Source organism: Lissotriton helveticus, chromosome 2_1 (assembly GCF_964261635.1).
Source record: "Lissotriton helveticus chromosome 2_1, aLisHel1.1, whole genome shotgun sequence".
Taxonomy (NCBI): domain Eukaryota; kingdom Metazoa; phylum Chordata; class Amphibia; order Caudata; family Salamandridae; genus Lissotriton; species Lissotriton helveticus.
In genome coordinates this window covers 1,105,519,147-1,105,546,263 of record NC_136059.1, presented here as the reverse complement: position 1 = coordinate 1,105,546,263, position 27,117 = coordinate 1,105,519,147, and positions in this window count along the sequence as shown.

Below are 27,117 nucleotides of genomic sequence, written 5' to 3'. Positions count from 1 at the left end.
TGTAACGGCGGTGGGTCCGTTTCAATGTGAAGGCTCCTCGCTCAAAAGAACGCACCACACTCACGGAGGTTGTCAGGTAAGCGCTTTACTCACAGCAGCATGCACAATGGCTTCAGGCACAGGAGAAAGGCTCTGATGGATTCAGAGACCAGAATTCGTCTTGTATTATATCCAACGCGTTTCAAAGGTCTTTGCCTTCTTCATCAGGGAAAAGACGAAGCGCTTTAAATAAAGCAGGTCCATTTAATATGACACACCTGTTATTAGGCTGGGCTGATGCCGCAATGTCTCATGGAAGTTGTAGTCACGCAACTATTTGCGTATGGTATCTCCCGTTGTTGCCCTCAGCCGCTGTCTTCAGGCACTCACAGGGCACCTCCTCGCCAACCTCGAGGCATCCTGTACATCGGAGTAAGGTGCGGAGTATTCACGCATACTTAACGACCTGGATTGCTGCCGTATTCACGTCTCCGTGTAAGGATTTCTCGATGGCGGTGCTCGGCGTATGCAGTTCTGCTGCTCGGCTCCAAGGTCCACCAAAACGCCTATATGCACTCTTGGGGCGGGTGCGGTGTAACGGCGGTGGGTCCGTTTCAATGTGAAGGCTGAAAATTTCAGCCAATTCCGTCCACAAACGCCAACGTTATTAGACATAGAATTTTCAAAAATCCCATAGATCCCTGGCGACTGCCAGTAGGTAATATATATATATATATATATATATATATATATATATATATATATATATATATATATATTCTTGATTCCTCGCTTTCACTCCCACTCCTGCAGAACAAACGAGCGTGGACCCAGTAACTATCGTGCTTTTCTTTATTTAGCCATTGCCGCCATATATATACATATGATCAATCATCACATAACAAGATCTTAACTTACCTGTCAGTTTGCTCTTGCTGCTTGAAAAAAAGATTGGAATTTCTACAAAACAAAAATATGACTTGCTGTACCATGCAAGCTCTACACCTAGCAGGTCACGCAGGTGCTGCTCTTGGTCTAAGATGTTGGCCCAGTGGTTCATCAGCTGCTGCTGGGTGAGCTGGACCCTTGTGCTGCGGCGCACATACAGCTGCACTTGCCCCCGTGGCAGCCAATGCTCCAACAGGGCGTAACCCTTACCAGGCCTGCTGCTTGATGCCAACATGTGGGGAAGGTGATGCTGTACCCAAAATATTAGTCCAGCTTCCTGCACCTTGCTGAAAATAGTACAGGCTGCACCCCTCTGTGCCTTCGTTACCCACAGGGGTTGCAGGTGGCACTGGTGATTCCTGCTTCTGCCATGGCGAGGGATGGGTGGTGGTCGACTGGCATGCAAATGGAAAACTTAGGAAGGGAAAAGGAAACAGGAGTAACACAAAGAAAAAGTCAGGAAACCAAAAATAAAATGTGGTAACGTGACAAGAAAATGTACACAGAAACGTAAATACATACACGGAAAGACAGATAGTAATATAAATACGTAAATAAAAGGTGGGATTGGAAAGTGGGTGTCAAATGAAGTGGACTGGGTAGGATTGAAAAGTTGGAAAAGAGCAGGCCGGAGAAGCTAGGCAGAACAGAAGAAGGTAAAACAAAAGGGCCACATCCTTATGCGATGCATGGTGCTGCTCATGCTGATTTTCAGTGCGGAATGTGCTACTGCCTTTCAAAAAACAGTGCAAATGGCAGCAAGAGCATTTTTCGCCTATTGGTGGAGTTCCACTGAATCTCACAGAATTTTTGGGTGACTCTGCAGAATTCCACGGAGAGAAACTCCAGCAGTTACTTGGAGGGTAGGATTCACTTCAGGCAGGGTTCAAGTTCTGGGAGTTTTTTGTGTCACTGTAGCTCAGAACAGGAGGCCAGCCATTTAGCTCTTGGAGTCACTCTGGTAGCCCTGGGTTCCTTCAGCAAGTCAGTCTTCAAGCAGCTGGGCAGTCCTCTGAGGATATAAGGCAGGCTTCAAGCATTAGGGCAAGCCTCTGGTAGCAGCAGGGAAGTCCTGTGAGTTACAGTACAGGCCCCAAGTAGCAGGGCAATCCTCTGAAGTACAAGGCAGGACTTCTAAGTGTCCTCCTCAGGTCCAGGAGTCTACTGAAGAGTTGGTCTGAGGGTTTAATATTTTTGTCTGGTGCTTGCCTTGAAGAAGGAGAAAATTCTAGACTTCCCCAACATCTGGATATGGAGTTTCATTCCTCTCCTGCCGAAGCTTCAAGAGGTTGAGGTTGACAAAAGACTGGTATTAGCTTGTTCTGAGTGTCCTGAGGCAGCTACTTTGAAATATAATTAGGGCAGGGCACAGCTCTTTCCCTCTCATCGTGGCAGGATGGCCAATCCTGCCAACACCTAGCCCCCCTCTGTCTCACTGTCAGGTAGGACTACAGAAAGGCCAATGGTCATGTGATCCAGGACACAGGCTCCAGGGACCAAAAGTTTAAGACAAGAAAATGCCAACTTTCTAAAAGTGTCATTTTCAAAAAAGTGACTTAAAACCGGACTTTACCATTAAAGAGGATTGTATCATTACAATTCTTTTGAGACCAAACATGGTATTTGTACCTGTTCTCACACACACGTTATCACTTTTTAAATATAATAAAGTAGCCCAATGTTATCCCATGGAAGAGGTGGACTACACAGTAGAGAAAAATAATTTAGGAGTTTTTCACTAGCAGGACATGTACAACTTACATGTACATGGCCAACGTTTTTAAAACACTGCACCCTGCCCTATAGGCTGTTTAGGGCCCACTTTAAAGGTGACATATGTATTAAAATGGTGAGGTTTTAGGCCTGGCAACAGGTTTATTTTGCCAGATCGAAATGGCAGTTTAACACTACACACAGGCTGCACTGGAAGGCCTAAGACATGTTTAAAAGGCTAATTAACTGGAAGCACAATAAGCGCTTAAGACCCACTACTAGCATTTTAGGGCCTGGGTAAACGTGGTACCACTTTACTAGCTTCTTATAATTAAATTAAATGAGACAATCTGGTGTAGGCCACATTTACCATGTTTTAAGGAGTGAGTACCAGCATTTTAGCACTGGTTAGCAGTGGTAAAGTGCACAAAGTACTAAAACCAACAAAAGCTAACTAAGAAAACAGGAGGGATGAAGGCACGAAGCTTGGGGGTGACCCAGGCAAGAGGTTCAAGTCCAAATGACAGGCACTTTTGTTAACAAAATCCAGCAGACATACAGGCCCCTTGACACAGAAACTAACCAACACACAGAAAACACAGAAGCACATTGATACAGAAAAAATACACAGGCGTGGAAGAGTTAACTGCCAGGGTCAGGGCTTTAAGTAGAATGAAAAAAAGGGAAGGGTGTCTAAAAGGGGCATGTTCTTTGTAATTAAGGGTTTGGCTCAAATATGTAAACAATTTCTCTAATTCCCATTACATACTTCTCGACTGGTATTTTGGTGCCTCTCTGAGCTTTCTGTTATACCATCCAGATATGTAACACAGCAACTGATGTGCATCTCTGCTTCATATATGTAGCAGTATGTACAGTGTTGTTTTTTTAACAACTTACATTTTCCTATTGCTTGCTAACTCAAAAAGCCTTCTCCCACTCTACTCCTAAATTTCGCATGGAAAATTGATCTTGACTTACTCCCGCTTGAGTCCTCTCCTTTCTTCAGATTGACCCTTTCTGTACCCTCCATTATCTGTAAAACTTATATTTCTGAGAATAGCCTCCTCTTAGTCTCATGCCTGCCTGCCATAGTCCTTAATATTGAAAATTCTGCAATTGGATGGTACATCATTTCACGGATACAACTTCTCCTCTTTAAATCTCTATCCTTGTAATCCAATATTTCAAACCTCTATCAGCCTAAATTTTTCACCAACCATTCACTTGAAACCACATAGCCCCCACTAATGACTATACTACCTGGTATAAATATATAACAATGTTAAGGGAGTAAATTAATGCAATTATTCTTGAGAGCACATAATTAATCGCAATAACCAAAAATTACTACTAGAGTAATCACTAACCTTGGGTTGTGGAGTAATGTGCTACTTGTGTAAAGTGCTTCATCTTCTTTTCAGCGGTAGTAAGTGCTATATAAATCCAATTACAACTACATTCACAAAGATATACGGTCATACAAAGACATGTATGACATTAGACAACAACTACTGACACATGGAAAAATAGTCACATATACTGACACCTATAACACACCTTCAGCCAACAAGGTACTCATAGACTAGCACACAGATAGACACGTATGTAGAAATACGAATACACGTGCTGGGACATAAGCATGTACTATCCAATGTTGTACCCAAGGCCAAGACAGAGCCAGACACCTTGCCACCCAGAGCAACTGACATCCATTTACAATCGTGGTACTTTGATGGACAGGTATTTAAATAGCCATGCACCTTGTGGCACCCGAAAGACAGCAAACATACATTCATACATAATGAGAGCTGATGGATCCCATAAGGAAATATGGAGCGCAATTTGAATAAGGATGATGCAAGCTTCTTATGCACATATTCTTTAGCTCCTCTGCATAGGAAAGGAAACTGATGTTAAGCGCCAATGCTCATATAGGGGCAGATTTACAAGCCCCATGCGCCACTTTTAACATGGGAAAAGTGACGCAAAAGTGGCGCAAGGGGCTTGTAAATCTGTCCCATAGTCTTTAGTCTCTCGCTCACCTCGTCTCGGTGAGCTCACAGGCGTATTTTAGTCTTCATGCTAGTCCATTCCTTCCTGTGTGTGAATGAGGCACCGAATATCCATTAGAAATATGTTTACAACGAATAGGAGCTATTAAGGGCTATACACTATTCTTGGAAGTGTACACAATGAAAATCCACTGATTTTAAGGCGCCACGTGCGCTTTAACAATTTATTTATTTATTTATTAATTCAAAGTTTTGTATAGCGCGAACAAGATCCTTACAGATATCAGAGCGCTTCACAAAGACAGGGTAGGGGCAGTAGGAATGAACAGAGAAAATGGGAGCAGTATAATAGTCACTAACATGGTAGGATAATAATAACATACATAAAACATATCAGTATACAATCAGGTAAACAAGTAATATCAGACGGCACAAGTCATTGATCCCACTACAGAGGTGTTCAGGTACACCTTGGGTGTGTGGATGGCTTATACCAATGTTTTAGTATAGAGGGAACACTGAGTGGGGGCATCGGGAGAGTGAATCGGTAAACCAACGTGTATCACATATTGGTCGGTAGTAAGAGAGTAGCGTAGTAGTGTCCCCATCAAGTAGAAGTATAGTGCTGAAGGACAAGGTGAACAGTGATACAAAGCAATGCAGAGTCTCTGATCCAGCACCTATAAGGTTCAGGAGATCTTGGCCAGAAGGATGGACAACAATCTTGTCAAATACATTCAGTGGTTGATTTGTAAAAAAAGCTCTAGTCAGGAGGCACATTTCTCCTGTTAGTGCTGCCTAAAACAGAACCAACTACTAACCGTGAAAGTGGGGAGAGTATGTGGCGTAATGGCCGGAGCTGCCAATTTTGGCGCTGGGGAACCAGCCTCAACATCCTGTGATGCTGGGCAAATCACTTCAACTCCCGGTAAATGAATGTGCACTCATACTCAAGCAGCACGCCTTATGGCCGCATCAGGGGATTGCCAAAGGTCTCCCGCAAACGGACCATCTCCCGTTGGAGCTATGGTTCATACTGCTCAGCAACTCTCAGTCCTGGATTCCAATTGGACACGCTCAACTAAAACGTCCATATCACTTATCTTTAATTGCTATAGAAGTGATAGGCCCTCGAAACGTACAGAAGTATTCTTGGAGATGCACTAGTAAGATACGTATCCCAATCACCTTTCCCCATGCAGGCATGACGCAAACGTGCAACCATGATTATACCTTTGATTGAAGAGTGTAGAATGACACCACTCTGTTGTCATAGTTACTGCCAATAGATGGGCTACTGTAGCCACGGCTGCGAAACAAACCCTCGCATAACGACACGGAGTCCATTTCTCCCACTTAAACATGTCATGCCCTTCAACATGGGCCTGCAGGCGTCGTAAATTGGGCCTGCTTCTGGCATACTAGCTACCTTATCAGTATTACGACAGATGTGATATAGAGCACTTTTTTCCTCACAAAAACTGTACTTCGTAAATCGTGGTGCAATATTTGCTTAGAATATTAATGGACATTTCTAGTTTTGCAGCTTGGAATAGGGAAAAAAGTATGGCATCATATAGTCCATGTACCGAAGTGGAACACTGAATCAGAGCCTAAACGTAAACCGGAAATCATAAACGTCCTGAGACCATCGTTTCTGCTCATTTGACTGGCTGAGTCACTCAGTCTCTCAATCGTCACTATCATCATGAATTATTGCATGCCATTACCTTTCTGTCACTTGCGAGGATACATTTGCCATGTGTTTGGCTTGGAGTGCACAACCTTAGTGAAGTCTCACTCCAGCTCTGGGGCCACGAGCTATACCTAGCACAGTCCTTCTTAGCCCAGCAAAAAAGTACGCACGTCTCACCACACTTGGGACTGATAGATTATCTAACATGCACGGTACCCAAAAGGCAGTGTGCCGGGCTTTAAGTGGGCCGGGTCTCCGACTCGGTAGTAATCGATAATGGACATTGAAACAGGTCCCTATCCGACCACTACTCATGTCCTTAACTAGACTGGTAGAAACAGTGATCGATTTCCGAACGATGAAAAAGATGAAGGTAAATCATGCTGTTCCTGTTTATATTTCGCCTGCTTTCTTTACTTTTGCACCCCTAAAGTATTAGCTATTTCCAGGATGCTGTACTTTTGCATTTTTTTCCATGTAGAGTATCACTCGTTAAGGTGCATATTGTGAACTAAGTCACCTCAGGTGTTTATAACGGCCCATAACTGAGCGCTCTGAAGCTGAGAATGAATTCAGTGAAGGAATGAATGAATGAATGAATGAATTAATTCTTTGTTGGTTACTTAAAACCATTACAAAAATTCAGTTTATATAAAAACAGTATGAAGTCTAAAAACAAATCTTTAAAAGCAAGTGTATGTACAATACAGTGTTAAGATTCTCTTTACTTAATTGGGTAAAAACCGCCAAGTGTTGATCAGTCTTTTATATTACATCAGTCTTTTGTGTTAAGTCAGTCTATTTTAAGAAGGGGGCCGAACGGCGGTCCCAGCAGTGCCTGCCTAGCAGCCTAGGGCGAAGTGCCCATCAGTTTTAGGCGGGTGAGGTGGACAAATTTGCCAAATTTGGCCACGTGCTTCACTGTGTCCAACATGTAGGGGCGAAGGACTGCCTCTTGTGCAGTGCGAGTTCCCAGTTGGAGCAGAATTTGTCTAAGGTAGAGTCTGCGGGCTAGACGCAGGGCCGGGCAGCGGAGTAGAATATGGCCCAAAGACTCGTGTTTGTAGTTGTAAAGGCGGCACTCAGTAATGGCTGACCTTACTTTCCCAGTTGGATATAAATCTTTGAGAGGGAGGGGATGTCGTCTTGCAGCTAGAATTCTGTTTAGGGCTTCTCTCCCCACAGCCTGCGTAAGATGGAGTTTGAGGCTGGGCAATGTGTGGGGGAGACTTTGGGTCTTGTGAAGACCTCTTGCTACTAAGGGTTCCATATTCAAGGTCCGAGATCGTAGACGTACTTGCATTTTTATTGTTTTTTTTAATACTGGAGTATTTGATTATGCTTGGGTCCCAAATCTCTGTTGCAAGTTGCAGCAGATCTTTAGCAGAGGTGAGACAAGCGGACCAAGGGTTGTTGAAAGATGTACTTTAAGACGGCTTTCATTGAGTTCTCCGGGGCTGCCATTGTTAGGTACAAGTATTTACTCAGAGCTGCCAACTCTTCCAGTTTTTGTTGGTAGAGGTTAAACTCTAGACAAATTAAGTTGTTCCTGGTGCAAGATGGTAGGCAAAATAGCTTTTTGTAGGCAGTAGGTTGTATTTTTTCTAGGTCATTCCCAAATTTCCCTGGAAAGGCCTGCTGGGCGTAATTAATAGATGGTAGTAGTTTCGCCCTCAGTACTCTTTGAAAGGCGGTTGTAGTTGGGCTATCTAGGGTGGCGTGTAATTTGCAGAGAGCGTAGGTGACCCTTTTTCCTTTCTCCTGTAGTTTATTAAGATGAGTCCGTGGGCGGGCCGTTTCGCTAAACCATACCCCTAGATAGTTATAATGTTGTACACGGTTCAAGGTCAACGGACGCGTCCACATGGCCCCTTTTTTTCGGATAGTGGCCAAAAATCACTATTTTAAATTTGGTTGGGTTAGCAACCAACTTGTTTTTGACATTATAGACTGCAAGGGCTGTTAGTGCTTTTTGTAATCCAATTTTGGTTCGATTCAAAAGAACCAGGTCGTCTGCGTATGGCATTAGTTGGATCTTTGTGTGCCCGATCCTGGGGTGGTTAAAGTGGCTCCATACAGGGCTTTACCCATGTCCGCTGTATATAAATTGAATAGCATCGGGCCAGGACACAGCCCTGTTTTAGCCCCCGATCTGTGGAGATTTTCTCTGTGGCGAACTCACTCGAGAGTTTGACTCTAACCCAAGTTTGTGAGTGCAGTGATCTAATTGCTTGTAGTAAAGGCGGACTGATGTTCCAACGTGCCAATTTCTGCCAAAGGCTGGTACGATCTACCCTGTCGAAGGCTGCTGAATAGTCGATGAAGCAGGCAAAGAGTGGCAGAGTTTGATGGGTCACTGCTTGTTGGGCTAGATTCGACAGGGCAATAATGTTACCCACAGTGGAGTTCCCTGGTCTGAACCCGGTCTGAAAAAAGGGCAGAAGGCCTTCATTGCCAGCCCAGTCTGCTAGTTCCGCTAGGAGAGTGCTTGCATAAGCTTTGCCCTCAATGTCCAGCAGGGCGATCATGCGGTAGTTCTTTGGATTGGTGTTGAGCCCTTTTTTAAATATTGGATGCAGCAGCGAACCCCTCCAGGAATCTGGAACATCTACCAAGAGCCTGCATTTGGCATATAGCTGTGTGTAGTTTTCTGTCCAGAAGGTTATGTCTTCCCTGAAGAGGGAGCCAGGCAGCCCATTCGGGTCAGGTGCTCCGTTCTGTCGAATCTTCTTTAGGGAAGTGCAGACTAATCTTTTGCTTGGGAGCGCTGGATCATGAAGCGAAAGAGTAGATTCAGGGGTGAAGTTACCAGTTCCCTCCCCTGGTGTTAATGGCCTATTTGGAGGAGTTGAGTTGGAATCGTCCAAGTATAAGCTTTTCACATGGGCTACCCAAGTTCCCGCGTCAATTAGATTCTATCTATTAGTGGCCCGTGTATAAGGTTGCTTAAGTAATGCCAACATTCTTGGGTTTTACTTGGTGCCAACAGGTCAAAGATCTTAAGCCATTTTGTCTCAGTGCATTCTCGTCTTGTTTTCCAGACCAGTTTCGAGTGGGTTTTTGCAGCTGATTTAAATTGCATTTTGGCAGACTCTGATCCGGTTTTCTGGTAAGCATCTGCGTTTAGTATTTAATTGTTTGGCACTTTCCTTGATTAGTGGGATATATCCTAGGGAGAGTGCTGGGTCTGTGGGAGTTCTGTGTGTGGTGCTCCCCCGAAGCAATGAGGCTAGTTCGTAGGCGAGAGAGTCCCATTTGCTTATGATATTCCCATTGATTTAGCTGGTTTGCCGGCCTACCCGCATTTGTTTCCAAGAATCAAATTTGTTTATTGGCATCGGCCCCCATTTTGATTCTTTTAAGAAGTTTATGCTGTTCTTCCCCTTTGGATACCCCAATGCAACGTAGAGAGTGGTGAATGTCTGCTTTGATGGTCAACTGTACAGTGAAGGAGGCGTGGTCGCTTTCCGTCCGTGGCTGTATACTATAGTTTGACATGAGTTTTTGTATTTTCTCACTTAAAAAGATATAATATTTTGTGGTTTGATTGTTATAAGTGGGTGCAAAGTAGGGCCCAGGGTTATGTTTTGTGAATAGAGAGTGCGCTGTTGCCAGATTATATGCCTGTATAAGGGCGTTGAAGTTCCTGGTGTTCCCTGAGCTGTGATTTTGTGCTGCATGGTCCCCTATGTTATGAGTATTGAAATCTCCGAGAATAATGGATTCCATAGATGTAAACTGTATGAGCAAAGCTTCTATATGAATTATCAACTGGTTGAGCTTGTCGTTGGGGCCAGGCCCATGGGGGTTGTAATAGACGTTAATCAGAAGAATCGATAGTGGGCAATGGACCGTGTTAAGGCCATTAAGGGTACCCGCCAGAAACATGTCAGAGGGGTTCTTGACCTCTGTGAAGTTTACTTTCAGTGAGTGCCTAATGTATATGGCGATCCCCCCAGAGGGTCTCCCGAATATGTTGTTTCTTATGGCCGGTTTGGTATATACTGCATAGCCTCTTATTGGTATGGGTGCAGTTGCCCATGTTTCTTGAGTGCAGATAAGGTCAGCTCCTTCAAGAATGTGGGTGCCAGTGGGCTCTACAAAACCTTAATGATACCTGCGACATTCCAGGTCATGATTTTTAGTGTTTGGATGTTATCCGAAGGGCATCTGTGCTGATCAAAACAGACTCTTAGGGGGTGCCAGACCTCAGCTGTCACAATCTCCTTGTTAGCGAGGGACTTGGTGTTAGGGGCAGGGATTTAGGGCCCGTGGGAGCCAAGACCAGTCTTTGTTAGTGTTCTCCGTGGTGGAACAGGAGCGGTTGCCCCTTCTGTGTGAGTTGTTATTTTGATTGAACTGTCGCTGGTCAACCTTGTTTTTGATCCACCTTTGGTGCCATGGAGAATAGAACCTGTGATAGTTGCTGGACGATTTGCATCCTTTGTAGGCCTCCAATCCCCATTGTTCAGATCCTGATTTCCCTGCTCGTCCTTTGGGTCGCTTCTTTTCAAAATCGCCGGGTATTTTGTCAGAACCATAGTCATGATTTTTATGCCCCAGTTTTCTTGTTGCTTATAGTTCACTCTCAGGGTCTCGGCCATGGCCCAGTTGGCGAAGATTATCTGTGTTGACTCATTTGTTTCGCTGATCCAGGGGCGAAGAAGGACACGCTGTCAATATCAGTTGTTTTTATTGTTTCTAACCCCCGAATGTTTGCGCACAGCCTCAGCAGATTGCCTCTATTGAGGATGTCCCATTTCCCCTGCGAGATATTCTCGGGATACAACAATACTTTTAATTTTTCTTGACCTTTTATTTAATTGGTGACTGAGAGAGATTAATGCGAAGTTTCCTCTGACATGTCAGGGGCCTCTGTGGAGTTACTCGTTTATAAAGCCTGAGATTCCACGTCGTCCCTGGGCAGAAATGAAATTTCTACCGTCCTTTGAGCATTACTCCAGAGCTTGTGCTGTTGGTCGATACATGTTTGAGTAGTTTTCATGTCCCTGTAATTAATGGATGTGGTTGTTAGGTGGAGCTTTTTATGGTCTATTGCGGGAACACTTTTATTCTGCCATAGCACCCTTCTACAACGCCTCAAAAACATCGGAATCCAAGGAAAAGCACTGGAATGGATCACCTCGTTCCTCTCCGGAAGAACCCAGAGAGTCCGCCTTCCACCATTCAAGTCAGAGGCCACTGAAGTCATCTGCGGCGTACCTCAAGGGTCCTCACTCAGTCCCACCCTCTTCAACGTTTACATGAGCCCCCTCGCGGCCATCGCACGCCAACATAACCTCAACATCATCTCCTACGCCGACGACACTCAACTGATCCTATCACTCACCAGAGACCCTAACACAGCCAAAACCAACCTACACGAAGGAAGGAAAGAAGTAGCCGAATGGATGAGGCACAGCCGTCTGAAACTGAACTCTGACAAAACAGAAGTCCTCATCTTAGGTTCCTCCCCCTCCGCCTGGGACGACTCTTGGTGGCCAGAGGCCCTTGGAAAAGCACCCATCCCGACGGACCACGCACGGAACCTGGGCATCATCCTAGATTCCTCACTCTCGATGAACAGACAAGTCAACGCCGTTTCTTCATCTTGCTTCAACATTCTTCGCATGCTCAAAAAAACATTTCGCTGGATCCCTACCGAAACTAGAAAAACAGTCACCCACGCTCTGGTCACGAGCCGACTAGACTACGGAAACACCCTCTACGCCGGCACCACCGCAAAACTCCAGAAAAAACTACAACGCATCCAGAACGCCTCAGCCAGGCTCATATTAGACATCCCGCGTAAAGAACACATCTCTGATCACCTGAAAAACCTCCACTGGCTCCCCGTCAATAAGAGGATCACTTTCCGGCTCCTAACCCACGCACACAAAGCACTCTACAAAATCGGACCCGAATGCCTCAACACACGACTATCCTTCTACACCCCCCCCCGCCAGCTACGATCCTCCAACCAAGCCCTTGCCACTGTACCCCGCATCAACAAAACCACCATGGGAGGTAGATCCTTCTCCTACCTAGCAGCTAAAACTTGGAACTCACTTCCCACTGACCTTCGCCTTACTCAGAACCACCTAGCATTCAGAAAACAACTCAAAACGTGGATATTCGACAAGTAACTCCCCACCCTTCTTCAAGCGCCTTGAGACCCTCTGGGTATGTAGCGTGCTATATAAATCCTTTGACTTGACTTGACTTGACTATTTATTTTGCATGGATCAGGTTTTCCTTGATTGATGCTATTCGTGCTTGCATAGTCCGTGATGGTTGCTGCGTGCTGCTTTAAGTTAAGTTCCATGTTTTTCTTTTGCTTAAGGGTTGTTTCTTCAACTTGTGGCCCTTGTGTCTTGTGTCTTGTGTCTTGTGCCACCTGGATTCTTCGTCAGTCGTGTCCAGAGTTATTGGTGAGTGCTCCATAGAATGACCTAAGGAGCCAAGAGGAGTATTTTCACTGTTGGCTGTCCTGTGTGTTTGTATACTTATAGGTTTGGTTGTTTTTGCGGCCGTTTTTTGGGGAGAGGTGATAACCTCACCTTGGTCTTTATGGTGGTCCTCATTCTCCTTAATTTCCAGTCCATGGCAATATAAAATAGACCACTGATTATGGTTTTAAATTTTTCTTGATTTATTTAGCTTTTTCATTTTTTTCTTGTTTTTTCTGGATAAGTGTTGACTATCTGAAGTTATGGACTTTGGCTTGTTGACAGTTGCTGGGCCTTTATCCAAATTGCAGCCTATTTTTATTTTCGGTTCTTCTGCCCTGTTTATTTGGTCTCCTGCAGCCCCTGACGTTTCGCGCGAGGTGTCCTTGTTGTTGGTTAGTGGGTACTTCTTGCTTGTGGTCGGGTTTGTGTTCTGTTGGGGCAGGGCGTATGGGGTGTTTGGCCACCTATTGACTTCGTTCTTGAGGTCCTTAACTAGAGTGCTCATGATCTCTGGGAGCTTTTCTAGATTCTGAAGTATTGGACTGCATCCGAAGACTTCTTGTTTGACCATTAAGGCCGTCGTTGCCTGGGCTCTGTGGATCAGTGAATTTAAAGTCTCTGGTTTAGAATCTAGCCCAGCAATCAATCCAGCGACTGTTTGCAGTATATTTATTTGGATATCCAGTTTGTCCGCATGCAATACGGGGCATTTGCCATTGAAATCAAGGCATCATCGATCAAGGCTAGATGGTTCTCAATATTTTTTTGGGGCTGCAAGCCGATTTCCGCACCCGTTTTCGGAGAGCCTAAGGCCCAATGCTCATTTGCATGTGGGAAAGGGCTGGATTAGGGCTCTGTTTGGGTGAGACTTGATGGCGTGTGTTCTCGTCGGTGGTACAAGAATCAAGAAGCCCCATTTGGACTACTAAATTATTCGGACTAAGTGATCCTGGATCTGCTATGATTTCCGGGGCTCCTTTTCCCGTGATAAGGGTTATTTTTGGAGAAAGTGGCACTGCTGGTTGAAGTCCTGGGATCTGGTCTGTGTTTTTGCAACTGCCTCCCAATGGTCTGACAATGTTTGCTGCAAGACGTATGTGGAGTGCTTTGTCAAATTCCCATACTTTGTCTTCTAGAGTTGCATAGTAGAGATACGCTCTTATGTCGCTGTTACCGTTGGTTTTGATCATGGTCTTTCTGATGCTGTTGCTGTTTTCATTGTGATTGTCATTTGTCGTAATATGTCTTGGGTGTGTGGTCTTTTCCAATGGGGTTGCAGTTGATGTTATTAATGTGGTTGCTGTTATTGATACGTCCGTTGGTGGCCCTTTCCTTGGGAGTAATCCGGGTTTGGAGCATCCTCTACCTAGGGGATTCAATATCTTGGACTTTTGACGTCTTGCAGTCTTATGAGGATGGTGATTGTCCTGGTGCTCGACCAGGTTTAAGTTTCTGGTCCGCATAATTAATCCTTACGCTGGGCTCTGTGATGGGGGGCTGATTTAGTTCAACCTGTGGGGGGCCACCCGGGCCCAAGTACTGAGTCCCGGCCCACGGCCCACATCGCCCACGGCTGGGGCGGCTGGGGCACCCTGCTCCCTGCTCCGACTGGGGAGGGGGGTGAGCAGGGATGTGTCGAAGGGAGCCGGGTGAGTGAATGGTGCAGCTTCAAACAAGTAGCTGGAGAGAAGGGTGGCCGCCGTAGAGCAGAGAGGCCATAGAGCACAGCGGCCTTAGAGCAGGAATGCGCGGGAGCAGTGGTGGAACTTGTCAGGCACTCTCGGGCGCTCTAAGGCATGGACCGTTGCGAGCAGGTTTCGGCCTCCTCCTGCTGCTGCTCGCGGTGCTCCTTGCGCCTCCTGTGTCGGGCTGCCTGCTTGCTCCGTGCTGCGGTCAGAGCGAAAACGCGGCGAGGATTGAAAGGGATTAAAGTCAGTGCTAGTTTGTCATTGTGCATAAGAGTGGGCCAAAAGGGTGTTCAGAATGCATTGTCATCCAAACCTTGGCTTCCCTGCAGAGAGCACAGAGCAATGGTCATGTACTACAGTTGCAATTGTGATTCTGTGTAAATGAGTTGCCAAAATATTGGCAGTGAAAGTAAAAGAAAATGAAGTGCTTACAGGTGAGTGAATACAAAGTGTTTTTTTTTGGGATGGCAGTAAAGGGGATGCGAAGAAGCACATTCAAGAGACAGTAAAAAGAGGGTGCTGAAGAGAAAAGAGGTGAGGTTAGGATCAGCGGCAGCAGGCACAGGTAAGCACAGTAGGGCTGTGGGGAAGTTGACAAACGACAGTATGGGTATTACTTATTTATTTAATTATGCCTATTCCGTCGTCTGTCGACCCCCCCTCCACCCCGCCACACACCGCTCCACCGCGCTTATGTGCGCCGGCAGCCGCTGGTTAGGATATGCAGATGGAGATGTGGAAGGAAAAAGGCCGCACATGGTCAACAGAGAGTAAGCATAACAGGAGTGAGGCGACACTCTGAATACCACTACCCCTCCAACAGGCCTCAGTAATTTTTTAACACACTCACAATTTCAGAATTGAAACATTTTCAATATGAATTATTCACAGCAAATTTATTGTTGTTACTCATTTATCTTAAACAGGTAAAAACCATTGGCAAAGTCAATTGTCCTGGCTGGCTTTAGATGCATGATCTGGACCCAATAACAGAAAGCTCGGAGATGCACCCCAATAGGCGTGGCAGACTTACAGGAATCACCGAATTTTAGTTTACATGTTTAAGCAACACCCTTATTTACATAGGCCACGTCCCGTTTGAAGAAAATCCCCAACTTTTTTTTTATACCACTTAAACCCTGGTAATGTGAATGCAGCTGTTTAGTTTGGATGCAGCAGCACATGCGATGAGACTAGGATGAAAAAGATTGCCACGGCTGGTTAAAGAAAGCATTAGCAGAGCGCAACACCAGGTGGCACAAGGAAATCTGTTATGAAATGACTAAGGGCTGGATGTAGGTAATTCTATTTTACCACTTCTTAAATACCGAATTTTACCGATTCGGTATTTAAGAAGTGGTAAAATAGAGGGGGGGGGGTGTAGGTATTTCTGAATCGGTAAATACCGAATCGCTAAGATTCTGTATTTACAGATTCTGTAAATACCGATTCGGTAATGCCCATTGATTCCTATGGGCATTGAAGCCCATAGGAATCAATGGGCATTACCGAATCGGTATTTACCGAATCGGTAAATACCGATTCCAGCAAGGGTGCAGGGGGTGTCACTTTGACACCCTCTAGCATCCCAAAGACGGGCATGTGTGCCATGTGGCACAGAGACATGCCCTAAGGGCATGTCTGTCTGTCACATGGCTAGGTGTGCATGCACACATGTGCATGCACACCTGGATTCTGTATTTTACCACCCAATTGGATTGGGTGGTAAAATACCGATTCTTAAAGCCCTGTGGCACTCTGACATGTGCCAGGTACATCTGCATTTACAGAATCGGTATTTTACAGAGTCTGTATTTACCGATTCGGTAAATACAGAATCGGTAAAATACCGATTCTGTAAATGCATGCCCTACATCTGAAAACCCTAATACCGGTCGGAAACGGCCAAAATCGTCCGTTTCCGACCGGTATTAGGGCTCCTACATCTGGCCCTATGTGTCTTGCAATGCATTTGCAGCCCGTGATAATACAAATCAATTTAGAAAACAGCACATTGCTGGAACAGATGTGATTACATTCTTCAAAGCATCTCTTTAATATTATTTATATATCTTTAACTGCTGATACCCACACAAGCGTATTAAATAGAGCGAAACGGCTGCCAACATTCAGCTGTTACACAAGCAATAAAATGAAGGCTATCCGACGAAGAGGGAAAGCTACAGATCCAGGAACGTGTAAACAGGACTCAAATTTCCCCTTCAATCTCTTTCTTGTGCAATCTCGGATTCCTTATCCCTATTCAGCTGCTTTAGACAAAGGAAATTAAATGCACTGTTGTACTTGCCTTTAGCCTTGAATGAAAGTCAAATTAAAACATAAAGGTGATGATGGGTGGAAAGCTTGTAAAAGGCTTAGCCACCGGTAATCGCTGTGACCACATGGAAAAGTAAAATGTTTTGTGCCCACCATGCCAGTCTGTACAGGATTTAGCTATACGAAAATCTGACGTGGTCCTGATTCAATAAGTACATTCCAGTCTGACTCTCTAGCCTGGACAGAAACGCAAGTAACATCAGAGCAGCATACCTACCAACTTGAAAAGCAATCTCACCATGTGAGTAGGGGCGGGGCCTTGAAGGGGGCAGGGCCTTGTGCCAAGAAGTATCTAAGAGGCACTTTTGAACCTCACCCCAGGCCCCACCTCCCCCAAAAAACAGCTTGCTAATACTGGTGCTGACGTCCTGGGGTGTTCTAACACCCATTAATGGACTTTGGCAGTTCAAAGCCTCGGAAAATGAGCTGGAAAACCACCATGTACAGTGGTTTTCAGCTCGTTTTCTCTTCCACCGGGAGACCATGTGATGGGAGCCGATATCGTGTGTCACACAGTGTCACCATGTGAGTTGGCAGGTATGGAGCAGTTCAGCCGCTTTTGGCCCCATCAGTGAAATACTGTTCCTCCTTAGACGGTGGGCTCCAATGGACAGGCCCTTGTACTACCCTCTAACAGTGCATGTTCTTCAATTAGGCCCAAAATATAGCCCCCACCTGGCCAGTGACAAGCGTAATGTGAAATGTGCATCTTCTGTTAAGCAGCGCTGTCTCCACCCCTAGCTTGGCTGTTACAGCCTAACAAGACTTTATGACATTGAATCAGTAATGAAGATATATATATTTTGTAGCAGACTAACAGTGGGATGGGGGGATTTGAGGGGCACACTGTACCCATACTTTTTTAATTTTAGAAAAACTGTTTACCTACTTGTCGTGCAAAGACAACTGTCCTGGGACAGTTAATTTTGAGAGCCAAAATCCTTCAACTGAAGTGCAATGTAGGGACTTCCCTGTGCTGTAAAACCGAGGAAGGCAGGGACAGCTAAACGAGCCTTCTTGCCAAGGTGCCTGCCGCTTGAAAGAAATGTAAATGTGCGCAACTGGTCAATCTGCAGATGTAAAGGGTGATTGGAAGCCGGTATTGGCTGTAGTTGATGGAATCACCTAAGGCTTGCTGATGGGACGCTTTGCTGCTACCTTCTCGACAACGCTGGGACTCTGTGCTTTTGGTTCCTTGATACCCCGGCTACCTCTCGCGGAACCCGCTTCGCGGGTCCCGCTTCGTGGGGGGTTTCTTTCTCACCAATTTCGGACTTTGCCTGTGGTGACTGTGGGTGGAAGTGCAGCGAGCAGGGCTGCGAGCGAGCTGCGGGTCCGGGACCACTATTCCCAGGAGCGCCCGCCAGCCCGTATTGTCAACACCTGGGCCGCTCTCCCTGCCTGCTCCTCCCCACCAATGCGTTCAAAAGCCCCAGCCTGTGGAAACCAATTGGGACGCTTTGCTGCTACCTTCTCGACAACGCTGGGACTCTGTGCTTTTGGTTCCTTGACACCCCGGCTACCTCTCGCGGAACCCGCTTCGCGGGTCCCGCTTCGTGGGGGGTTTCTTTCTCACCAATTTCGGACTTTGCCTGTGGTGACTGTGGGTGGAAGTGCATCGAGCAGGGCTGCAAGCGAGCTGCGGGTCCGGGACTACTATTCCCAGGAGCGCCCACCAGCCCGTATTGTCAACACCTGGGCCGCTCTCCCTGCCTGCTCCTCCCCACCAACGCGTTCAAAAGCCCCAGCCTCTGGAAACCAATTGGGACGCTTTGCTGCTACCTTCTCGACAACGCTGGGACTCTGTGCTTTTGGTTCCTTGACACCCCGGCTACCTCTCGCGGAACCCGCTTCGCGGGTCCCGCTTCCTGGGGGGTTTCTTTCTCACCAATTTTGGACTTAGCCTGTGGTGACTGTGGGTGGAAGTGCAGCGAGCAGGGCTGCGAGCTGCGGGTCCGGGACTACTATTCCCAGGAGCGCCCGCCAGCCCGTATTGTCAACACCTGGGCCGCTCTCCCTGCCTGCTCCTCCCCTCATTTGCAATCCCAATAATTGTACTCCCACCGTCCCGCTGCGCGGGAGCACACGGGAGCAACCGGGAGAAGCCCGGGACAAGGGCGGGGCCGTTTTGTGGCCGTTCGGGGGCCAAAGGAGGCCGGGCTGGGCCAGCCCTCCAACTTCTACTGTCCCCTTATCACCGTTTTCCACAAGTAAGCCTGTTACCTTTCTTTTGACTGTGACTACTCCTGTCACGTGCTTACACTGTATCTACTTTAGTGGGATTGTCTACAACCAGACTTGCCTTATATACACTGTTTCTTTAAATCCCCATGGCTGCTATGCAGCAAAAAACCATGTCACCTGACTTCGGGGGAAACAACAAAGGTACTTTGGATAATTATTTCAGAAAACCGGTTGGCGACACGGATAGGGATTGTGAACTGGCAGAACGAAGGGCCGAGCGCCAACGCTCTATCGAATCTATTAAAAATAGATCCTCCGGGGCTGTACCCCCCCAGAACAATCAATTGGGAGTGGGATTGTTACAAGGAAATGAGGACACGTTATCGACGCAGGGATATCCCACGCTCCTGCGAGAGACGCCCCCTTCACTGTCTGCTATCAACAGCACGGATGGAAATAATATTGTGGTTACTAACGATATCACCACTTTAATTGAAACTATACCTGAAAATTCACGAGCACCACTTGGGAAAAAGAAAGTTGGGAAGCGGGGGCTGTTAAAATTGTCGGACCGCCTCCAAATAAGAGACAGAGGAAGGGAGGTATTCAGCAAAGAGCCAAAATCAGTCACACTGATTTTGGAAAGGGTAGAATGATTACTGCTACTCCTGTACCCACAAATAATGTTATATTACCTGTTGAGTTGGATCAGGAAGCACCACATGAAATGTCATCCTCCCTAAATACCCCTATATTGACTGTAGTCAGACCCAATTTAACATCTAGCAGTAATTGTCCCCCTAACGATCATTTGACTACACTCTCCCTTGACAGTATTGAACACCTACTCAGGGCGTTTACATCCCCTATTTTAGAGAGGTTGAAGAGGTTAGAGGATCGACTGGGGGCTATAGAAACGGCTATTACTAACAAAGCAGGCCCTTTGGAAGTACCAGCAAAGCCAGCCTTATCTCTTGTAGCCGCAGTCCCTACCTCTACCACTCCTATACAAAAGGCTTCAAACCCATCAAGTAACCTTGCGACCTGCAATCACCAAGGGGTGAATCCATCTAAGGCAGCTCATCAATCTACTCAATTTATTTATAAGGATACCCAGAAGGGGGCGAGCACAGCGGTCGCTGGAAATAAGCAGGGGGGAGGGAACACCCAGTTAGAGCAGGAAACCAGAGGGGCTGCCAAGTCGAACTACCACCAGAGGCGGTCCCCTATGTGGTTGTACTTACGGGTGTCCCTACTTTAGCAGACAATAAGAGGGAAGGCTTCAGTCAACTAAAAAATAAAACAATACATTGGCTTGGCCAGCACAGACCGCTCCCATGTACCATCAATAATGAGATTGTTCACGTTAGGCGACTCCCCTGGCTGGGGAGCAGAGTGAAGGATATTAGAGGGGGATTTAATAATTATAAATTTTAGAGACCCAGGGGCGGTTACACACATCCTTAATTGGATGCCATGGATCACCGGTTCACTTATTGTTCCCTGTGATCTAACCTACTTCTATCCCAGATCCCAGGTGTCTGCTATAACGTCTGTTGGGGTACCTTTTGGCCCCTTGAATAATCCTCACGGAATGCTTAATAACCAAAATATGTGGCAGGACCCCAATTCCAAAATGTCAAAAAATTTATTTGGATGGAATATTGTACCACATAGGGAGAATAGGAACATTTATAGAGGCCCGGACCATTCGCAAGGCGTTAGGGGAATGAATCATTTGTTGCCATTCACTCCTTTTGAGACATCTAATAGATTTGAAGCATTTTCTGGTCTAGATGACTGCTAATGACGGTCGGGGTCCTCCCTAAATAGGTCTGACTTGAGGCGAGTCTCTAGCTCTCCCTCTATTACTCCAACCGCCCTCACAACTGGATCTAGGCAGGAGGAGGATACAGCCCTCTGTAAATTTGTTAGTTGGAATATAGCAGGCCTAAGACCTAAAAGGGAAGATCCGCTATCGATCAATTTTATTGCTTCTTTTGATGTGATAGCTATTCAAGAATCTTGGGAAACCTCAGTAAATATTTGGCTGGATGGTTTTGCTACTTTTTTTGTACCAGCGACATCCAGCTCAGCGGGGAGAGCTAAGGGGGGTTTAATTTTCCTTTTTTCCCGTAATCTTGCGGGGTCCTTTAAGCAGCTAGAATCAGGCTCCCCTAATCTTTTGATTGTGGAATGGACGGTTTCCTCGATCTATTCCATTTTATTAATTAATTTTTATAATTCCTGGGAGAGGGCAATGGACACTGATCACATTGCACACCTAGAGACATTTTTATATAATTTCAGTCTTAATAAGCACACTGCATTTGAGCTTATCGTGTTAGGAGATTTTAATATCCATTTATGCAATTTTCCCTGTTATTTAGGTGAACAGGGGGGGCCTTTAGGGGTGTCCACACCCCACTTTGAACATACAAAACCAGGCGAAGCGCTGGAAGCTCTTATGGCTAGTTTTAACCTCTATGAATGTCTAAATACAGATGGGAGGGAAAGAGCTCCCACCTATAAAGGGACGCCGCAAGGGTCTATAATCGACTATATATTTACCACCCCGGTGCTACAAACAAAGGTACTAACTTATAGAACAATTCAGTCACCCTATAGCGATCATAACCCTGTGTTATTGGAGATGCGTTGGGGAAACCTTAAACGCAAGGGCTTGGGCCGCCCACATGGGCAGGCGGTACTTGTGCCCTCTGATCAGGGCAGGCGGCTCAAGTGGGGTAAGGTGATCCCAGACGATTTTATGGCAACTCTATTGCCTAAAATTGAGGGAGACATAGAGTTATGTGTGTATCAAGAAGCCTCCAATAGTATAATTGTTCGGGCTTTTGAATGCATATGTGTCCAAATAATGAAGGACCTGACAGTTTTGCCCACTAAGAGACTTCCTAGAACACTAAAGTGGTTCGACGCTGATTGCTCACGAATACACACCTGTTTAATGCACACATTAAAAGCAATACCAAGGGATAGGTTGCTTATTGCCAATTTGAGGAGGGAATACAAACGGACCTTAAAGGGGAGAAAAGATGAAATTAAAAGTGAAGCGTGGGATAGACTTCTCTCCGTTGACGTCTTGCGTGACAGCAAGAAATTTTGGGAGATTATAAATCAACCTTTTTTTGCGGGAGAACAAAATATAGCCACTGATTGTGTCATTCCGGACGAGAAGTGGGTTCTCCATTTCAAAGACGTCTACGGCGACAAGAATAGTATAGCCCCGTGCTGCCAAACGATAATGCGGGACTCCCCCCCGATAGTCTTTTTAGAGGAGGAGGTGCTTAAGGCTATTCTGGAGACCTCAAAAAACAAGGCCCCGGGGGCGAATGGTGTACCTGCGGACCTATATAGACATTCCCGGAAAACCTGGTCCCAGGTACTAACTAAAGTCTTCAGGGCAGCAAATGATAAGGTGTTCCCCAATACCTGGGCAACCTCCATTATAGTGCCAATTTTTAAAAAGGGACAACGTGAGGATCCGGGGTATTATAGACCCATTTCCCTCCTTGATTCGGCCATTAAAATCTTAGGCAGAGTCTTATTGGCTAAACTTAGTGAAAATTTGGAGGCTTGTGGAGGGCTTTCAAACATACAATATGGGTTCAGAGAGAAATGTGGCACCCTGGACCAATGTTTGAATTTGCACCTTTTAATTGCCAAATATGTGGTGGCCGGGGAGGGGTCTCTTTATTTGGCCTTTTTGGATCTCTCCTCGGCCTTCGATTTGGTAAACAGGTCCAAACTGTGGTCAATCCTTCTTGAGATGGGGATAGACTCTTCCCTTGTTACCTTTATAGCCTCCTTACACCAGGAGTTATTTGCGAAAGTAAGGGTCACAAATGAGGGGAGGTGCACGGGCACTTTTAGGTCAGAGAAAGGGGTTCGCCAAGGGTTTATCCTGGCCCCCCTCCTTTTCACCATTTATATAAATGGGCTGGAAAAACATCTAGAGGAGGGGGGGCAGACGTTCCACGTGTGGGAGGGCAGCAGGTCCCGGCCTTCCTATACGCGGACGATGCGGTACTGATTGCCAGTACGGGCATCGGTCTACAGACACTATTGGATCGTTTTGGCTCCTTCATGGAAAATCTTGACCTAAAGGTAAACGCGAAAAAATCTCATTCAATGATAGTGGGTAAGCAGAGAAGAAAATTAAGATCCAAAACCTTCATATGCAAGGGTGAGGTGGTTTCCAGGGTTTCGGTCTTCCCCTACCTGGGGGTCCTTTTTGATGAAAGGGGGTCCTGGGCCCCCCCAGATAAAGGTGAAGAGTTTAGCCTTGGCCCGCTCGACAACTGCCCTGTTGGGTTTCACAAAAAGGTTTGGTGCCAGGCCAGTGGAAGCACTTTTGAAGGTTTATAACACCAAGTGTATTCCCATCGCCACCTATGGGGCTGCCTTGTGGGGCCATGTTATTCAAGATAAAATTCAAAGGGTAGAAAATAGGTTAATTAGACTATTGCTCTCAGTTCCAAAATCGACCCCTACGTTTTCTATCCACGAGGAAGTGGGTTTGTGTTACATTACAGATAAGCTGAACCTGGCACCCATCTTACTTTGGGCAAGGACACGGCTGAACCCAGAATTAACTTTGAACCATCTTATTCTGGAGGACGTCATGTCTTTGGACTATGACATGGAAATACCTTGGTTGAAGTATTTAAAAAACAAATTTTCAGCCTTAGGTAGACCGGAACTTTTTTTATCTCCTTGTAATATTAGGAGAGAGGATGCAAAGTGGATTAAAGTCCATTTTACAGATATGGTCCGCCTTAATAGAGAGGGAAAGGAAATATTGAAACCATCTGTAAGAGCACACTCTGTTAATCACTACCCCAACCCTGGAACCATACCTGAGTTTTGTTACAAGACCCCTTCATAGATTTTTATTAGCGAGATTCAGGTTTAATTTGATTCAATTTTCTTTGGGTTGCTATCCATCTTGGAACCATTCGAAAGATGCCCCCCCTTGTGAATGTGATAAATTCTCTGAGCAGGATACCATGCATTTTATGATGTTCTGTGGGTTTTATACTGCTGCTAGGAAAAAACATCTATTACCTGTGCAGAGGGAGGCGGGCTTCATTCAAGTTAGACCTGCATTAATCTACCTCCAGATGTTGGGCAATATTTACATTACTTTTAGTGTTGCCAGTTTCCTAGCAGAAGCTTTTCGTATTAAGAATAAACGTGCACCACCGAACATTTTATTGTACATAAGGTATCTTTTTAAAACAGTATCAGACATGATGTAGTTTAGTCAAACATTGGCTCGCCCTGCTTTTGTATAAAATATGAAATGTGATTTTAACATATATGTACTGTATGTGCTTTTTATGGTTTTTTTTAAATCGAATAAAGCGTGCTTTGACTGACTGACTGACTGATGATACACATTTATTCTTTTTGAGAGGTATTGTAAGGGAACTACCAGCTAAGATGTGAACTGTAATCTTTTAAGAGACAGTTACCCCCAAAAATTGATAGGGTGACACACATTTATTCTTTTTGAGGGCTAATGTAAGAGAGTTACCAGCTAAGCTGTGAAGTGTGTTCTTTCAAAAGACAGTTATAAAAGCAGAACAGCACTACATACAGACTACAAAAAAATCTATATTTTGGAAGCAATTTTTATCTTAAACCTTTTTGCACGTTCTGCAAATATAAAGTAATGGCTTACATATTCACAGTGCCTTCTCTTGAAGACTGGGACATTGTAGGCCTAAAGAGACACAATTTACCATTATCCACTGCATCTACCAGGATTCAATTCTGAGGCTCTCTGCATAATGTACAACAGAGCATTTCCCACTGAATAATGTAACTTGAATTTCATTTTCATTTAAGCTATTATTTTATATGTAGTTACCGGAAGGTGAAAGACAGTAAAAGGTACCAAATACTTTGGTTTTTAGCCATGCCCACACGCTCACTCACCCCACATCACTTTGAACGCAACATCACAGTTCCCATACTTTTTTATAATGCTCTTCAACAATTGCAGAATAATATTGCTTGGATATTATTACTATTATACATGATAGATGTGCTCTCTAAACTAGAACCGCTGTCCCATTCCACCCCTCAAGACTATTCAAGTTCACAAAATTCTGCAACACAAAAGCTAAATGTGAGGTCCTTGACATTTCTAAGAGCTTACAGTATTACCAGGTTCGTCTGTTTTCAAGAGCCGCAGCAATACTCAAAAAAAAAGGCTTTATTTCGACATAAAAATATCTTAAAAAGCATACATACATATAAAATTCATTTTGAAGCATTAAGGATAAAACGTGTAAAAAGACCCCTTGCATGAAGAAATCAGCAATTCTTACTATTATTTTTTGGGGGAAAAATTGTATAAATTACCTAAAAAAGTTATGTTTATGAAACAGACCCAAGAAATAAAAACATGATTAAACAATTTGTCTAAGTCTTTTTGACCGAATCCGCCATGCCCACCCAAGATACTTCGAGGTGGCGCATGCATAAAATGAGCGAGTGTCTGAAAGTAATATCCTTAGTGCCACATTACAATGTCTTGTTCCCAGTGTAAGACACATGGGTTTTAGCCATTTCATCCGTGGAACTTTATAAGCAGAACACTCGAATAAAAAATGAGGGACAGATTCATGACGCTGTGGGCAGAAAGGGCACCACGGAGCAGTCTGGTGGGGAATTTTCCAGTGGCTTGTGAGTTCCATTAAGGGGAGAAGACCTATTCTAAATTTAAAATACAGGGATCTTTCCCATGGGGCTGAGATAATGTCCAAATACAGTTCTCTAATGGGGACATCTTTAGACTCCATAAAATTTCTAGTCGATTTACAAATCATCACAGAAGAGTATCTTTTATTTGCCACCCATTTCCAGTAGAGTTGTTTTAGCATTAATTTGGGCGGGGCTGTCTGTTGATGCCATGCTTCTTCTAGGCCCAGATTGACAAGTAATGCTTTGATGTCCTTTAGCCACTTTATTTTTGCCCAGCCTGTAGATTTGATTATCTCCCGCAGGCCATCCGCATAACTTGAGAGCTCAGGAACTCTCCAGATGCGGGCCCACAGAAGCAAAGGGCGTAACTTAGCTTGGTCTTCAATCGCCCGACAGCCCATGTCCAATTGCAACGGCAGGATGGGGACAGAGGAACCGAGGGACATCAAACTTCTCAAGAAGATGTTCTCAGCTCGAGTAAGCTCTTTCATGCTTGACGTCCCCCAGAGTTCCGCCCCGTAAAGAGCGGCACTTACTCCTCTGGCCGAGTAAATGTCCATTACTGCTGCTATAGGTTTTGTGGAGGCTGCTCTCTGCTCTTTCAACAGGGCCCCAGTTACTCTTTTCAAACTTAGCAACATTTTGGTCAAGTGGTGGTCCCATTTCATGGAGTCCACCAGCCGGATACCCAGGTAATCAAACGTCTTGGTCCTTTCCAGTGCAACAGACCCCAATGTTGGGGGAGGGCCGAGTTTTTGCGGAGGATTCAGGATAAGATACTTTGTTTTATCTGTATTAATACAGAGTCCTCTTTGCTTACAAAAGGCGTCAAAACCAGAGAGAAGCTGCTGAAGTCCCATCGGGGATTTTGACAGAAGTAAAGTATCGTCCGCAAAAAGCAGGGTAGGAATTAAACGGCCTGCCAAACGGGGTGCATCTGCTGGTATCCCGGTCAAGTAGTCCACCACCCCATTTACATAGAGCGAGAAGAGTGTTGGTGCAAGTACGCACCCTTGTCTCACACCTCTATTCACATCTATTCTTGAGGTCTTTTGACCATTCGGCCCCCAGCGAATTTGGGCATAGTTTTTTTCGTGGAACCTCATGATCAGGTGAAGCAAGTAGGGTGGCATGCCGAGGTCACACAAAACCTTCCATAAATTATTTCTGGGGACCAAATCGAAGGCCGTGCGGAGGTCGATGAAGGCCAGATATAAGGTACCCTTCCCAATCACGACGACCTTCCAATAGATCATAAGTAGCCTTAACGTTTGTTCAATTGTTCCTGTACCAGCTCGGAACCCAGCCTGGAAATCTGAAAGTATCTTGTTTTCATCTGCCCACTGCTGAACTCTGGCTAAAAGGACCTT